The sequence below is a fragment of the Myotis brandtii genome, unplaced genomic scaffold (assembly GCF_000412655.1).
Source record: "Myotis brandtii unplaced genomic scaffold, ASM41265v1 scaffold137, whole genome shotgun sequence".
In the NCBI taxonomy this organism is placed as follows: domain Eukaryota; kingdom Metazoa; phylum Chordata; class Mammalia; order Chiroptera; family Vespertilionidae; genus Myotis; species Myotis brandtii.
Genome location: NW_005354874.1, coordinates 2674814 through 2687365, shown reverse-complemented (window position 1 = coordinate 2687365; position 12552 = coordinate 2674814). Strand labels below are relative to the sequence as shown.

Here is a 12552-nt window from a genome sequence, read left to right as displayed (position 1 = left end):
GGCATGTGGTTTTATTGGGAGCGCTGGAAGGACCTGTTTCATTTAGGGGTAAGGTATCTGGCATGGAAATGAAGTAGAAGCTGAAAGATGAGTAGAAAGTAACTAGACAAACATAGGAGGTAGAAAGAAGCAGATGAATTCCAGAGCTATTTAGGCAATAAAAGTATTAGGGTTTACTGATGAAAGAATAGTGTCAAGAAGGACTCCTTGATGAATGTATAAGTTGATGAATGTGGAACTGTTCACTGAGCAAGGGGGCACTTAAGAAGTTTGGAACACAATGGGAGAAATATTAGGAATGTTTTAAATCTAGGTTGAATCTGAGGTGTCTTTGAGGTATCTTGAAAAAAACTATAAAGTAGGAAGTTAGATATATGATTCTGGAACCCAGAGGAGAAATTCAAGCTTTTTTGGTTCATCTTTATTTCAGTGGCAATGAACATGGATGACACTAACTGTGACTGTGTGTGAGAGGGAAGGAAGGAGAGAGGAAGAGATAGATGATAGGTAGATAGATAGATGGTTGGTAGATAGATAGATAGATAGATAGATAGATAATAGAGATAGATAGATAGATAGATAGATAGATAGATAGATAGATAGATAGATAGATAAATAGATATAGATAGATAGATAGATGATAGATAATAGTATTAGGTCTTAAGGATTTCCAACCAAGCCTTGAGGAATACTGGCAAAGGAGATTGAATTGGGTGGGCCAGAGGGATGGTTTGAAAATCAAGGGAAAGTTTCATGATGGAAACCACATGAAGAGGACATTTCTGAAAGAATGCAGAATCTATAGCATCACTCTACTGCACAGGGAGGTAAGATTACCATGACAGCATTATTGGCCCCAATTCTTCGCCTCCCCATGCATCCACATCCTTTACTATGTGACTTTGCAGTTTCACTCACTAAAGTAGATGGAGTATCTTTTCCATTTGTATTTATTTGGCCAAATGACTTGCTTTGGCCAAAAGAAAAAGGTATAATTGATGGCATGTAGTTTCTGCATATTTCTACTTGCCTTGTTGCACTTCTGCTTTCCTCATTAGAAGAATATGCCTGGCTTAGTTAGTGAGTCCCAGGAGAAAGACAGGAAGTGGAATGGAGCTCAGTGGTCCAACAGATGCACAGATGTAATAACTAAATAACCTAGTATTGTTCACTCTTGAAATTTTGCCATGGTTTATTATGCAGCATAATCTTACTGATAGAAAACTGACCTACTGACTAAAACCTTACCTGCTAGATTAAAGATATAGTTCCCTAATCAGTGTAGATCAGAATTGCTATGGAGAGAAGAAAAAGACAGACAAGGTAGCAGGAGAAGCACATGGATTTGAGAGAAGTTGCATGTGTGCACTTGTTTGTTTTAAATAGCCAGGACCAGAAAGATCTCAAGAAGAGGGAGAAACTGAATATCCAAGATAAAAGGGATGGCATCTGAGAGATCACGTAATAGGTAATGTGTTATGGGAGTTTATATTAATGATGCTATAGGTTAAGGGTGAAGTTGGGAGACCTTGTAAAGGAACCCAAGTGCCTTGGTTTGTTGGTGCTAGCCCCAGGTAATGGTGTTAAGTTTTTTCTTCATGTTGTACTTTCCCCCACAAATGTGAAACTCCAGTAATATGTAGTTAAAGTTTGGTAGAATACTCTCTTAAGTGTCACTTATAGAGATTATAAGTATTACCATTCTTAAATCAAAGGCCTCACTAGTGGAAAAAAAAAAAAAAACTTCTGCACCTTGGACATGGGGTCCAGTATAGAATGCTAAAATCATCATAATATTAAAATAAAAAGAAATAAGTAAAAGCAGATGCATCAACCAAATTGGCCGGCTTTATTTCAGAAACATTCTTTTAAAAATGGCATGATCAGTTTTGATGTTAACTGTATTTTATTTTTTCATGATTAATTTTAATTATAAAATAACTAATTAAAACATTTTAAATTCTGATGATTGTAGACAAAATGTTTACTACTCTAGTAAAAGTAAATTCTGAAAATTACTATTTTTATGAAACATGATTTAATATTCAGATGAACATCAGCAGTTTTAACTACTGTATTTTTCTGTGTATAAGATGCCCCCATGTATAAGACGACCCACACTTTTCCAACCCAAAATTAAGAAATTAAGATTTTAAACATAAAACAGAACACATTTTAATTTAATAATTACCGCAGGTAATGTTTACCTACCCAGTACTATGATATTATGCAGCATATAACTTTATTCAGCCTCTGTTGCATCACTGTTCTCTTCTTCATCACTATTAGTTCCAGACATACTAATTTCTTCAACATCTATTGTATCACTGCTGTCTTCTCAGTCACTGTCTATATATGTGAGATCATCCTCATAAACTGGTGGCATTTTCTGAGCTAACTTTGTTCGTGTTCTCATGGCCAACCCTTCTTTCCTCATGAAATTGAAGCACCATTTTGCCTTTCCTGTAAAATCAACAATGTTCACTTCGCTTACATTCTTGCCTGACATTGAATAAGCTTGGTTGACACATAAGCTACTCTGGCGCTGCTCCATAATCCAAGTCTTGAGCCTCTGTTCCAAGTTTGCCCATTTTGCTGGTTTTCCTCTTAAGACCTTCTTCTTTTTTGGCATCTTAAGGAGTCGTTCTTCCCGTTTTCTCCACTGTCTGATCATACACTCAGTGGGAGGAGGTCCAAATTATCTCTCTGAAGCTCTATTTCCATACTCCTTTGCATTGCTGATTGCATTCAGTTTGAATTTTGCAGAGCGGAGGAGGTCCAAATTGTCTCTCTGCAGCTCTATTCCCGTGCTCCTTTGCATAGCTGATTGCATTCAGTTCGAATTTTGCAGAGTGAGACAATCACTTACCAGTATTTATCTTTTTATTTTTTAACATCTTTATGAGCTCAGAAAGCTCTGGTCCCTGTTGCATCTGCGCACTCTCCACCTCCACCTCCAATTACGGCATCAGCTGACATCAATAACAATAAGGCTCGTGATTGGAGGAAGCCTGTTTGACAAGATAGAGGCAGCTATGCACCCATGGGGCTCCCTCCTCGGCTGACTTCCATGTATAAGACATCCCTCAATTTTCAGTCTAATGATTTCAGAAAAAAATAGTGTCTTTAGAAAAAAATACGGCAACTTTTAAAGAGTCAATGTCAAGGGGAAAAAACAAGGAGACATATGTACTACTCTTTGTAATACTTTAAGCAATTAAAAAAAAGAGTCAATGTAAATTCTCTATAATCTTATGTAATTTTTTGAATCAATTTTTTAAAACTCCCAAACATAGAAGTTCTTTTTTATTCTAAATCTGGAATCTCATAGTATATAAAATTAAGAGGGAAACAATAAGGATAATTTCAAAAACAACAGAATATTCAAATTTCTTATTAATTTTTTTTTATTTTTGAAATCCCATTATGTCTCATAACTAAATTTACCTCAACATACCACTTTCTATTGGAAATTTAATGTTTATTCCTGATCAGAAATAATGTTTAAAATCTATGTTTGCAGGCCTATGTAAGATTAAACAAAACATTTTCATATTTTTGAAATGGAATCAGTATATAAAAAAAGAATAAATACACAATTCAGAATTCATGTTTTTACTGACATTTTCTGAATTATATCTTTAGTTACAAGTTCTTACTTTAATTTTGATTGGAAATCTGTACAGCACTCTCTATGAATTGTTCACAGTTTATATTTGTGGGGTTTTTTTTGAAGTTCAAGTAATACAATACAGTAGATTAAAACATCTATGATTAAAGTGTAATAATCTCTTTAGAGGGATGGTGATGTCCTTCAGAAGTGCATTTTTTTCTTCTTTTCCTTTTAATCTATTGAAAATTTAAACTGTGCAATTCATGTTAAACCATCCCTCTTGCACTTGAGAAAGTCTGAGCGTGTTGCCAAGACAGCTCTTGTTCAAGCTCCAATGGCAAATACAAGTGGGTGGGGGTCTAGACAAATTTTCATTACATCGTACATGATATACATGTCACAAAAATGGTAGTAAAATGAAGAAGCCCTAGGGAAGCACTGAAATGTTGCAGCGCTGTGTGTGTCACCCTGTCAAGTGTGGCTCATTGAGACAAGCCCTGAGAGGTAAAGATAAATGAATGGAATCACAAGAGATTTGCTGGCTTAAACAGTTCCTCTGTGAAGAGCATGAATTCCTATAACTTAATGGCTTGGGTGCCTGGAATCAAAACCAGTGTCCATGTTATCTCATGATTAACGTCTATATCTAAGTTTCCATGGATGTATCCAGTGTTTCTCTGTTGCTCTGGACAGTTATGGGGAATAGAGGACAGAGATGCTGACTATTTTGAAGAGCCATTCTGCTTCCTGCTTGAGTACCACCGTCTGCTCAATGCAAAGCCAGGGACAACTACCTCATCTTTGGAATCTAAAAATAATTCAAGTTGAAATAGCATTAACCAGTTTGAAAACTGGGTAGACAACTGGTACAACCTTGACATAGAAGTAGATAAACTTCTTGAGATAAGGGTGGCTTTCTAGAATCCATCCTTCTTATGTTTAGCAACAATATTTCAGTCAATTTCTTTTATTTAACAGTTTTGAATATCTCCTCTGTATCTTAAGTTTTCTAATAGTCAAATGTATGGATTAAAGGTGATCTCCCTATGCACAGACATGTTAAGATACACACTTTCTGCTTCTCAATAGTTCATGACAAATATTTATTGAGCACCTGCTAAGTGTCAGCCAGTGTAGGAGGCACTAGATTCAGTGGTTGATGAGTTATGTACTTACTGCTGTGACAGAGATTAAAAAGAGTGAAAAAGCAGCAGTAAAACATGGTATGAGAATGCTTCTGTCTCAGAGACTGGCCCATTCTGTATAGAGGAGATGCTCAGGAAAGGTTTCCTGGAGCATGTAACACAGGCACGCTAAGGGATAAACAGGAATTAACTGATTATGGGGACAGAGAAGAACCCTCAGACAGCAAAGGACAGCCTCACCAAGGCCTGTCTATGAGAGTCTTATACAACTGTTATACAATCTCATTTCTAAAATGACAATAATTTTCTTAGAAAGTCATCTGGTTTCTTCAAAAGAAACACTTGAGAGTCACTTCCCTGCCTCCTGAGACAGTTCTTTGGAAACTTTATTGGTGAGGTCAGATCCAGGAAGCCCAGGATGCCTGGCCTGTGATTAACATGGGAATACTGTCCTAGTAGAAATGCAAGAGAGGTCCGCCTACTAATATTCCTTCTAGGAGTTCACGTTCTCTCCCATTTAGTTTCTCACACTCTTTCCCTTTCTCATTTCTCTCAAAATCTGCCCCGTTATACCAAGAGAGAGATGGGAAGTGTAACCTTTGTTTGCCACTGCTCAAGGACGTCTGTCATACCTTCTCAATCTCCTCCCTTTCTTTCTTAAGGTTCTCCTTTGATCTCCCCCTTCCACCTGAGGAAGAGTCTCAAAGGCAAAAGGGTAGCAGAAAAAAATGGGTTGTTCAACATAAATGCTATTAGTGAGTTAAATGCCTGTTCTTCACCAAGCAATGCTACCTAGGTGGACTTGAATCTGTACCTGATTTTGAAATGAGATTTTATGAAAAGAGCCAGAGCTGCAGAAGCCTTTAAACCTTACCTAGGTTTAGGTATTCACGCACCCACTCAACCTAGCACTCAACCTTTCTCTCTACTTTTTATCCTAATGTTTTGCCACACCCTCACCACTCTTTGTAAAATTCAGACTCTTCATTCTCCTCAGATTTTATTTTGATGCTTATTACACACCTTCCCTGCTGCTGGATTATGAACGTCCATGTCTTAATTTTGCATCATTTTAGGTTGCAGGAATGAAGACAGGAAAGTCCTCACCTCTACTGACAGGACTACCATAGAAAAATCAACTCTGGGCTTCCCAATTTGGGTCTTGAAAATCATGTTGCCCTCATATGCACTGCTCTTTGTGTTATTTAGGTTGGATAGCAGCATTAGCCCTGGGTATAGGATGGGTTAAGCTGTCGTCTGTGGGCTATTCTGGGAACACACCCAACATTTGCATTTTTTAATTTTTCTATTGAAAAGTGCCTTCTAAGTTCCAAATAATCAACTCATAAATTAGTTTTTGGAACAGAATGGTTTGTAAGATGAGGGACTGACTGCAATTAGAAAGAAACAATGTAGATCGGATGAAAATTCAATTGAATTAACTAAAAAGCAGAAAGATGAAAGGCTATTCCACAAAAGCCAAGTAATTCCCATGAAAAGATACCATTAGCCAGTAAATTAGATCTTTTTTGAAACTTATATTAACTCTTCCAGGACACAAGGATAGGAGTGCACTGATGTCTTAGTGGTTTGAGAAGTATTTCCAAAATGCCTTAAATTAGTATTAAGGAAAAGCTACTTCACTATTTTACATGCAGCCAAGGGAGATACAGTTATCTACCAAATACCCAAGCATGAATGTAGCAGAACTAAATATATAAGGCCAATTTTGTTTCTATCATATTCTTACATGTTACATACTGTACAAAGAGACACACAAACACACAGACACAAACATCATGGTTCACAAACTGTAAATTATTCTACCTTAACCCAAATAAGAATGTTATAAGATTCACTTATTGCCTCCCTTTTAGGAGAAAGTATATATTTGGCAAAAAAATACTACCACTACTAACACTGATAAACCCTTTAAAAAGGTGCTAGAATTTTTTCTTTACTAACAAGTGCTATTAAATCCCATTTTCATTTTTTAAACATATATTTTATTGATTTCAGAGAGGAAGGGAGAGGGAGAGAGAAAGAAACATCAGTGATGAGAGAGAATCATCTATTGGCTGCCTCCTGCATGCCCCCTACTGGGAATCGAGCCTGCAACCCAGGCATGTGCCCTGGCTGGGAATCAAACTGTGACCTCCTGTTTCATAGGTTGACGCTCAACCACTGAGCCACACCGGTTGGGCTCCCATTTTTATTTTTAATTCTTACATGTCAGATCCTCTGAAAAGAAAAAAAAAAGATTCTGCAAACATGATTGATCACAGAAGCAAACACGTGTACAAATGCCTTGTTCAAAATGTAAAGACAAACTCCTGGAAGTGAAAACCGGAAAGCAGCTAAGAAACATAGATGGTCGTTTCAACTCAGTTCATGTCCACAGGGACAGAGTCATGGTCTCCATCCCTGAGGGAGTCAGTTAACGTTGCTGTATTCCATGGAAATAAACATCTTATTTCCAATATGAAATGAGTAGCATAATGCTATAATTCTAAAGCTGGCAGGCACTTCAGAGATCATCTGGCCAGGGCATCTTCAAATTGTGATCCTTCAGAGCCTTAGAAATTTATATATAATTCTCCAAGAGACCGGGGTGGGGGTAGGAGGCTGCTTTCATGTCTCTTTTTCTTTTTTCAGTAAATTTCCTGGTGGCAATTTTTCCTGGCAGATGAATGGGCTCTGGTTTTTTTTTGCAAAGCTCTTATTTCACCTTCCTGATTCAAAGGTCCCAATGAGGTAAGACCTCTTCTTACTTAACCCCACTTCTGCCTTACACACATAGGTATACAAAAATACAGGAGGTCTTTAGCAATAAATACATTCTGTTCTTCAATCAGAGTCTATTCAAAGGGAAAGATGCTTTTACAAAAATATTGGTAACCTAATAATTTTAATGTTTTTTAATCAAATATATTTTGGAGGGTAAAGATTAAAAAGTTGGGTCTGAAAAGTCCAAGTGAAGGTATATCAATATTAGTAGTTTCAGGGTACCCAGGAAGTCTCTGATATAATTTCAAACCCAGCCTACTGAAAATCAAAGGCTACAAATGAATCCAAAGAAATCTAACATAAGATATCCAAGTGCTACCCCCTTAAGAATGTAGTCATGTCTGAAACATACCTACTACCGGAGAAAGTAACTACACTGGATAGGTTTTCCACTGCTGAGAAACAAATCATCCCAAAATTTAATGACTCAAAACAAAGCAAAATAACACACTTATTAGTGCTTATGATCTTGTGGATTTTATGCATGGTTCTTCTCATATGGACCAGTTTGGCTGGGGCTTGATGGGATAGGACAGCATCACTCCATGCTAGGGGCCTTGGTTGAGGATTCTCTGCAGGATCTCTCACCTTATAGGAGGCCAGCCCCGGCTTCTTCAGACTGTGAACAAAAGGATCCCAGCCACAAGACAAAGCAAGTCCAACGCAGAAGCAATTTTTAAGCCTCAGCTTGAGATGCCTTTGACATTTTCCCATTGGCAAAAGTAAATTACATGGTTAAGTTCAAAGCCTATAGAAGGGGCCTACTCAATGTGTATAAATAGGGATATGAATCACGGTGGTCATTTTGTAACAATATTCTATATTTCAAGTTTTTAAACCTGAATTCTTTTAACACAAAGTAAATGGGAATTTTTATGTGAAATACAGTTTCTATGATTTTACCAACATAATTTTTATTCAAAGAATCAAAAATCTATCCTATGACTATATAGCTTTCTATATAGATACTAGAGGCCCAGTGCATTCATGCACTGGAGAGGGCATCCCTCAGCCCATTTTTTATTCAAAGAATCAAAAATCTATCCTATGACTATGTAGCTTTCTATATAGATACTAGAGGCCCAGTGCATGAAAATTCATGCACTGGAGGGGGCGTCCCTCAGCCCAGCCTGCCCCCTCTCACAGTCTGGGTGCCCTCAGGGGCAGGAGGCAACCCGGAGATCAGGGGAAGGTGATGCCCCTATCACACCTCTGCTGCTGCCACTACTGGCAGAGCAAACCTCGGCTGGCCCTGGTTACTTGAGCCTTGGGTGGCCCTGAGCGACTGGGCAGCCGCCATCTGAGGCTTGCCTTCACCTCGGGCCAGCCCGGGCAGCCACCATCCAAGGCTTGCCTGCACCTTGGGCATTGGCTGGGCAGCCGCCATCCGAGGCTTGCCTGTGCCTTGGGCCGGCCCTGGGCAGCTGGGGAGGTGAGGAGACAGGGGGACTCCTGAGGCAGGTGCCCTGGTGGGGCTGAGGGGACTGGGCACCACCATCTTGTGGCTGTGGGCGCCACCATCTTTGAGGGCATGGTGATCAATTAGCATATTCCCTCCTTATTGGCTGTGGGCGCCGCCATCTCTGCAACGGCATGAGGGTCAATTAGCATATTCCCTCTTTATTAGATAGGATGCCTCACTTTATATATTTATTTAATGTCTATATATTAGTTTAATATGGCTGCTATAACAAATTTCCAGAAACTTAGTCACTTAACACAATTTATTCTCTTCTAGTTCTGGAGATCAGAAGTCTAAAATCCGTTTCACTGGGATAAAATCAAGGTGTTGGCAGGCTAGTTCTTTCTGGAATCTCTGAAGAAAGAATCTGTTTCCTTGCCTTTTCTGGAATCTGTACATTGCCCAGACTCCTGGCCTGTGGCCTCCTGCCTTTATCTGCAAAGCCAGCAATGCCGCATCCTTCTGTGCCTTTTCTCCATAGTCATGTTTCACTATCACAACAGGAAAGCTTCTCTGCTTCTAAGGACTCCTGTGATTAGTTTGAGGCCCCCCCCCCCAAAAAAAAATAATCCAGGATAATCTACCCATCTCAAGATTCTTAATCTAAGTCACATACGCAAAATCCATTTGGCCAAATAAAGTCATATTCACAGGTGACAGGGATTAGAGTGTGGGCATCTAATAGGGCCATTATTCTGACTCCACAACATGTTACTGGAAAACTGTACCTAAATAAAATTTCTAAGTATCTGCACTGGGAAATTAGCTATGTGAAGAAAAAGATAAAGACTTTTGAGTTTTATGATGGGCTTTCTCAATACAAGTGAAGCTTTAAAATAAAGTGTCCATCACTTTAAAAGTCAAGGTACAGGTTTAATATTTTAGAACTGCTTTCCTCTTTTCAATATTTTGTCTAGAATTAATGTTCAGGGCTATGCACCCTACACATGAAACCAATATATCTAGCCTATGGTTCAAATTTCAAATGTTATTTTATTGCTCATAAAAAATAACAGTAGAATTTTAATAGTACAACCGAATTTAAGTAGAGTATACTTTGAAGTAAATTGATAGTTTATATTATGTACCTCTGTGTGTGCGCGTGTATCTCTCAAATCAAAGCTACATCTGACCCTGCATGCCTTGTTAGACTTTCATTAGATGTCTAATTTCTAACTCACCACAAGCACAATCTTGGAGAAATGGCTACATGTGACCATAGCACCATAACTTGGCAGTTTTGAAGTTCCTAAAACTTGTGTCAGCAGTCAAGAGCTCCATTTCTCAAATTAGGCAATCATTTTCAGTAATTGTCTCCTTCTTTCTCAAACTACTAAAGTGGTTTCTCATGGAATTCACACTCTGTTTATAAACAACTAAAAATTACCTAGCTACAACCTGATCTCAGAATTTTTATCTCAGCACTGATAAAAATTCTCCCCACAAGTGCTTTGTAAAAGGACCTAATAAATCCCTGTGAACACAATTTAAGCAAGATTTTGGAGCAGAGACTCAGTGGATTAACGACACTTCTATGTCTATGTTTCCAAACACTTTTGTTATATTCTTGAACTCCTATCATTTTTCTCTCTACATGACAGTAAAAATGCTCAGTACATTGAACTTCTGTAAAAGCAGATGAATAAGTGTGCAATGAGAGATTAGTAATAACTCTTGAAAATACTTAATGCATTTTTTCTTGTCTAAAAATCATTTTCAAACAACTGCTTTATATTTTTCCTGATCTTTTTTAATTCAATGGGCCTATTAAATAATAAAAATAACTGGGTGGGAATTTATGACCCATGTGACTAGACTCAAATTTTGCATTCTTGAAAAGAATATGTTGCTTTGTCAAATAATTTCTTCATAAGCATCATACAACCCCTTGCACTAACAGTATTTTAAAAAGGTGTAGCAAGTTTAATTTTAAAAAATTATTTTAGTTAGCTTTGATCATTCCTACATTTTGTTATTAGGGAAATTGTCCTTGTTTTTTCTTACATTTCATTATTATGTCCAGTATAATAAAATCAGCAAATAGGCAAATTCATAATTTTTATTATGTGATCCCACAACACAGGTTTTAGAGGAATGACCAGTGAGATAAAAATAACCCCAATACTATCTTTTCTGAGTTCTCTAACACTCAGCACCATTAAAAAATATTATTACTCCCTAGCCGGTTTTGCTCAATGGCTAGAGCGTTGGCTTGCAGACTGAAGGATCCCAGGTCTGATTCAGGTCAAGGGCACATGCCTGGGTTGTGGGCTCAATCCTCAGTAAGGGGCGTGCACGATGCAACCCATCAGTAAGTCTCTCTCATCATTGATGTTTCTATTTCTCCCTCTCCCTTCCTCTCTAAAATAAATAAAAATATATTTTAAAAATATTATTACTTATGAAGTAAAAATGAATCTTAAAAGTGTTTGGATGGGGGGGCAAGTGACACAACCAGCTGACTGCGGTAGAAGAAGACACTGTGGCTGGGTCTGTGGCAACCACGACTGCCCAACCAGGAGCCAAGCCGAACAGTCATCTTCAGAATGTCGGGCAAAGACTGAATTGAAATCTTTCCCTCACGAATGGCACAGACCATTATGAAGGCTCAATTGAAAGGAGCACAGACAGGTAGAAACCTCCTGAAGAAAAAATCTGATGCCCTAACTCTTCGATTTCGACAGATCCTGAATAAGATCAGAGACTAAAATGTTGATGGGTGAAGTGATGAGAGAAGCTGCCTTTTCACTTGCTGAGGCCAAGTTCACAGCAGGGGACTTCAGCACCACAGTTATCCACAATGTAATAAAGCCCAAGTGAAGATTCGAGCAAAGAAAAATAATGTAGCGGGTGTTACCTTGCCAATATTTGAACATTACCATGAAGGAACTGACAGTTATGAACTGACTGGTTTAGCCAGAGGTGGGGAACAACCACAATCGGCTAAACTAAAGAGGAACTATGCCAAAGCAGTGGAACTACTGGTGGAACTCGCCTTGCTGTAGACTTTCTTTGCTACTTTGGATGAAGCTGTTAAGATAACCAACAGGCATGTAAATGCCATTGAACATGTCATCATTCCCAGGATTGAATATACCCTTGCTTATATCATCGCAGAGCTGGATGAGAGAGAGTGAGAAGAGTTCTCTAGGTTAAAGACAATACAGGAGAAGAAAAAGGCTCTCAAGGAAAAAACTGAGAGGGAGTTGGAGAAATGGAGGGTAGCTGGAGAGGTGACGGAGCCTGCCAAACTTCGGGCTGAAGAGAAGGATGAGGATCTTCTGTTTGAATAATCTTGCCTGCTCTGGTTCTTCTTGCCTACTCTGGTTCTTTCAGAAGTCCTGATGTGACACCATTTTAGTTCAGTGTTTAGGTTTGGTTCGTGTGGCTGTTTATTTTTTGTCTAATTTCACTGGTTGTAAAACTTTCCTGGATGTCTATTTATGGGATTACTTTTGCAGAAACATAATTTACCAACCATTGATCACAGATGAGATTTAGAGAACCTGCCCAGGAACTTGTAGAATTTATTCTGCAGAAGTGTC

At 38.3% G+C, this 12552-nt stretch overlaps 1 protein-coding gene and 2 pseudogenes across 3 annotated transcripts in view; 2 read left to right on the top strand and 1 right to left on the bottom strand.

Moving 5' to 3' along the window:
* The window catches only part of MACROD2 (MACRO domain containing 2), a 1947520-nt gene that overhangs the window by 1243301 nt on the left and 691667 nt on the right, over positions 1-12552 (bottom strand). The window lies entirely within an intron of this gene.
* Positions 11554-12462, top strand: LOC102262764 (annotated as a pseudogene).
* LOC102245369 overlaps positions 12498-12552 on the top strand; it is a 2972-nt pseudogene continuing 2917 nt past the window's right edge.